Raw genomic sequence first — 5,032 nt, 5'->3', positions numbered from 1 at the left:
TGCCTTTGAAGGGAAACCAGAGCACGGTTGAAACTTTGAAAATCCGGACTATATAGGAAAAATGTGCGGACCACCACTAATGGTGAAAATAGCGTACGGTCGTGCAGCCTGAAGCCGCGAATCGTCCGAAAATCGCCTCGTGGGACACGGCACTCGATATTTCGTGAAACCCTAGGTATGTTGCTAATGGAAAAAAGTTCCCCTCTCGACTGTGCCGTGGTGCCCGCCTTTTTGCCGAGGCGGACGCGACGACCCGAGTGCCGCCACGCGGCAAACGGTGTAACCAAGTGCCGCCACGCGGCAAACGGGGTAACCAAATGCACGCGGCGGTCGACCGTCGCCGTGGGTACAGAAACAAAGGAAACGAGGTGCGAGTAGAAACGGGCAGTTGTAGGAAGAAATTGTATTTGCATTGTTGGTGTGTACTGTCATGTAGTGTGATGAACTGGCACGGGAGTGTTATGTCTGGGGAAAGAGCTGTTTCGGAGGTAGAAGTACATAACCTCAAAACACGTTGATGAGGTGGTCCGAGCTCCAAGTGAAATAGAAAAGCGAAACACTGCGCAGCATACTTACCTGGCGTAGGGGCTACCCTGATCAAGCAGGGGGTTCCCCCAGGGTGAGGCTCTTCCCTTGCACTTCGGTTGAGCTGACCTCTGCGATTACCCCAAATGTGGGTAACTCGGGCGCGTAATTTTTGGTAGTCGGGACTGCGTTCGCGCTGTCCCGGTGAAAAAATTTCAACTTAGTAGTTGTGAAGTAGTGTTAAGAATTATGTACAGTGAAGTGTAATTTTTTTTTTTTTTTTCATCTGTGTATGGTATGTAATGCATTCGTAGGTCTCAAGTTTACGGTGCCTTGGCGAACAACCCCACCGTCTTGAAAGTGCGGAAGGAAGGTACGTAATTGTGCATGGTAATAGTTGAAAAAAGAAAAAAAAAATTCCCATGAACGATACTTGTCCAATTCGATTTTTCAGATTTCCCCCTCCCCGCCTCACCCCCGGGCCCAGTGGTTTAACGGTAACCGGCCCAGTGTGTAAACACTGGGCACAACAAAAAATTGTTTAAAGACTCATCAAATGTTCCCCTCCACGGAAATCTTTAGTTTTTTTTTTTTTTTTTTTTTTTTTTTTTTTTTTTTTTTTTTTTTTTTAATAAGTGGGGCCCCTAGGGGCCCACACACAAAAACATCATTTAATACATAAAGATACATACAAGGCAGTGGACAAGAACACTGTACAGAACATAAACACAAAGATGAAGAACATGACGATGCTGGACCCCGCCAACACGGAGGTTCTTGAAGGTCCCGGCTACTTGTTGGGTGGAGGGGGGGTGAGGGACTGCTGGGGGTGAAGAGATGCTGATCCAGGAGCCGCGCAGCTGATGGAGGCCGCGCGGAGAAAACGGCGATGCTGATGACGATGGGAAGAAGACGGAGTGGCGATGTAGATGGTGAACTATGGTGGCGGGTCCGCGGAGGCTACCGGTGGACGTGGAGGTCCACGCCGTCATCTACCGGGCCCACCGGCCGCCGGGACGTCGTCAGCGTCGTCGTCGGAGTCGTCGCCAAAGTGGTCAGTCGAAAAGAGCGGTCGTCGTGGGTGGGGTGCAGGAGGCAGCGGCTCCGCAAGTTGAAGGATGAGGGGGTTGTCGCTGCGTCGGCATCAGCGTAGGAAGTAAGTTGTCATGGAGCGAAGGAGAGGGTGAAGGTGGGGCAGGCCGGAGTCTGCCAGGAGAGTCAGCCTGGAGGTGGCGCGGGGGAGTCCGAGAAGGAGACGAATCCCCAGGAAGTAGGTGCGGGTAATGGGGCGAAGGTTGAAACGGGATGAATGAACCCACACGGGGGATGCGTAGGTGAAGCGTGGGATGACGTAGGAATGAAATGCGGTGATGCGAACCGGGAGGGGGGTGCCAGATGAGGGTCGCAGTATCGGTGCCAGCTGCGCCAAGACCGCCCTGGATTGAGTCTTCATGGAAGCAAGGTGCGGGATGAAAGTGAAGGTACTGTCCAGGGTCACCCCCAGATAGCGGACCTCGGGTGACCAGGGGATGGCAGTGCTGGAAACTCGTGGGGGGTGGTCCTGGCGTGGGTGGATGCGTGAGAAGAGAATGGATTGGGTCTTCGAGCAGTTCAGCCCGATGCCGTGCGCGAGGAACTGAGTAGAGAGTGATGTGAGCCCGCGGCTCAGGCGGTCGCCGAGCATCCGCTCGGAGACGGAGGAAGCGAGGAGGCAAGTGTCATCGGCGTACTGAACCAGGTGAGTGCCAGGTGGTGGTTGCAGGTCGGCGATGTGAAGGGTGAAGAGAAGGGGTGAAAGGATGGCGCCCTGGGGGACGCCGGCCATGATGTGACGGGGGTCGGAGAGTTCGCCCTCCACCCGAACCCGGAAGGTACGACCCCCCAGGAACGAGCAGATGAGGCGTATGAGATGAGGTGGAAGGTCGGTGGCGGAGAGACGGTGAATGAGTTGTGAATGGGGCACGGAATCAAATGCCCGGGCAAGGTCCAGAAGCACCATGCCCGTGTGTTGGCGCCGTGCGAAACCTTGGACAGCCAGCACCTCCACACGGGCGATGGCGTGGGAGGTGGAGTGACGTTTGCGGAAACCGAACTGGTGATGGGGGAGAAGATGCAAGAGGTTGACGTGAAGGAGAAGGCGTGTGAGAATGGTCCGCTCTGCGACCTTAGAGATGATGGGTAGAAGAGAAATGGGGCGGTACGAAGATGGTAGGGAAGGGGGCTTCCCGGGTTTGGGTATGGGTGAGACAATGGCCACTTTCCAAGGGGTGGGGAAATGACAGAGAAGGAACATCGCGTTGATGATGCGGGTAAGGAAGACCGTCGCCTTCCGAGGAAGAGCACGGAGGACGGGTGCAGGCAGAGAGTCGGAACCGGGGGCAGAAGGGGGCTTGAGACGGAGGAGGAGTGTGCGCACCTCCGATGGCGTGGCGAGAGGGAATGGCAGAGAGTCCGGAAGAACGGGCAGAGTGACGTGATGTGCGAGGGGGGGGGGTGTGTCCCCGTCGTCCGAAGACTCGGAGGAGAGGGTGGGGGGGTCAGCGGAGGCAAACGTGGTCGCGAGGTAGGCAGCGACCGCCTCCGATCGCTCAGGGGCAGTCTCCGCCACCCCGGCCGGGTGGGTGAGTGGGGGAATAGTGGTGGGGACCGATCGGAGGCGCCGGACGTAGGTCCACAGAGAGCCGGATGCAGAGGCGAGGGAGCCGAGACGCCGGGTCTCCAAATGCGCCTTCCACGCCGCGACCATCCGGCGGCACCGGCCCCGCAGCAGGAGGAACACCATCCGTGTCAACGGGGACCGGTTGGCCTGCCACAGGCCGCGGAAGCGGTCGCGCAGGACCACGGCGTCACGCAGGTAAGGCGGGAAGGGGGTGATGCGGGTACTTGGAGTGGCCAGCGGAATGTGAGCGGAGGCGGCCGCAGAGACGGCCCGGGTGAATGACACGACGTTGGCGTCGAGACGGTCGGGGGTGTCGAAGGGGAGGGTGAGGTCGAGTGATGATGAGAGGGTGGTCTGGAACCCATTCCAGTCGGCGTTGCGGAAGTCGAAGCGGGGAAGGTGCGGGTTGGAATGGGGGTAGAAGTGAAGGGAGCCGAGGACGGGCAGGTGATCCGAGGCCCCGGCGGTGAGCGTGGTGAGACCAGAGATGATGGGGAGCGGTGTGGTGAGGGCGAGGTCGATGATACTGGGATGACGGTGGTGCTGAGCGGGGAAGAATGTGGGGGTGGCGGGGGCGCAGATGGAGAGGTTAGTACGCCGGAGGAGCTGACGGAGGGAGCTGCCTCGGCGGTTGGCCGCGACGCAGCCCCAGTAGGGATGGGTGGCGTTGAAGTCCCCGGCCAGCACGACATGGGCATCGAGCCGACCGAGGGCGACAACGGCGGCGGAGGGGAAGGCAAATTGGGGTGGGAGATACACGGAGACTAGAGTCAGGGAGTAGGGCTGTCCGAACAGGCGCACGGCCACAGCCTCAGTCGCGGGTGAAGGTGGAATGTGTCGGCGGTGATGGGTGAAGGTGTCGCGCACCAGGAGTGCCACCCCACCCCCCCGACCATCACGGTCGGAGCGGTGGACGGCATATCCCGGGACGCGGAGGGGTACAGCGGGGGTCAGCCAGGTCTCTGATAGGAACACGACATCGGGTGAGTGCTCGTCGACGAGGTGAAGGAAGTCGAGAAGCTTAGGGAGCAAAGAAAAGGCGTTCCAGACTAGGAGCTTAAGGGGCGGCGGGGGATCCATCGAAGAGACCCAGAAGCGCTTGGAGGAGCACCTCGAATCTCTCCGAAGGGGACTTGGCATGGGACAGGGCGGTCAGGGTGCGGCGAATGAAGGGAAAGTACTGCCGAAACAGCTGGATGAGGTCACGTATGATCGTGGTGAATGAAGTGTCGTCAGCGTCAGGTCGGTGAGATGAGGGGTCCTGAGGTGCAGATGGAGATGGCCCGTCGCGGGAGGGGAACAGGGTGGCGGCGGCGGAACCGCGCCGAGTCCAGGCGTTGGAGGTGACGGCGGGAAAGGCACGAGCGTCGGTCAAGTTTGGCGGTCGCGGTCGCGGTGCCGGGGTGGCCTCAGGCTGTTGTCGGGGGGGGTGGCGTCTGAGGTAGGCCTGGTTCACCCGGCAGTCCATGGAAGTCGCGAAGTGCGCCTCGCCGCAATTGACGCACTTCGGAGTCGTCGATGTGCACTCGCGGGACCGGTGGGGCCCGGCACACTTGAAACAGGCCACCGGCCTCTCGCAGCGTGTGGATGGGTGGCCGGCCTGCTGGCACCGGTAACACTGCGGGACCCGCCCGCTGCCACGATAGCGTTCGACGGAGACCACCCAGCAGCCCAGGGAGCGTAGAGCCAGGAAGGGAGCTGCCTCCCCCAGGTGGTGAGTATTAACCAGGAACGGACGGGTCGTGGCGGTGTCGGTGACGCGGAGCGGAGCGACGGAAGCAACGGGTAGGTCCAGGTCGAGGAGGGCGGCGTGCACCTCCTCGGGGGTAGTGGTGAGTGGGAGACGCT

At 59.9% G+C, this 5,032-nt stretch overlaps 1 non-coding gene across 1 annotated transcript; it reads left to right on the top strand.

The window, feature by feature from the left end:
* Window positions 1-568: 568 nt before the first annotated feature.
* On the top strand, window positions 569-731 carry LOC134544018 (U1 spliceosomal RNA). Its single transcript, XR_010077452.1, has one exon. It is a non-coding gene; the product is annotated as a U1 spliceosomal RNA (small nuclear RNA).
* Window positions 732-5,032: the final 4,301 nt, after the last annotated feature.

The sequence above is a fragment of the Bacillus rossius genome, unplaced genomic scaffold (assembly GCF_032445375.1).
Source record: "Bacillus rossius redtenbacheri isolate Brsri unplaced genomic scaffold, Brsri_v3 Brsri_v3_scf27, whole genome shotgun sequence".
Classification (NCBI taxonomy): Eukaryota; Metazoa; Arthropoda; class Insecta; order Phasmatodea; family Bacillidae; genus Bacillus; species Bacillus rossius.
Note: the sequence above shows the minus strand (reverse complement) of the source record. Positions and strands in the feature narration are given on the sequence as shown.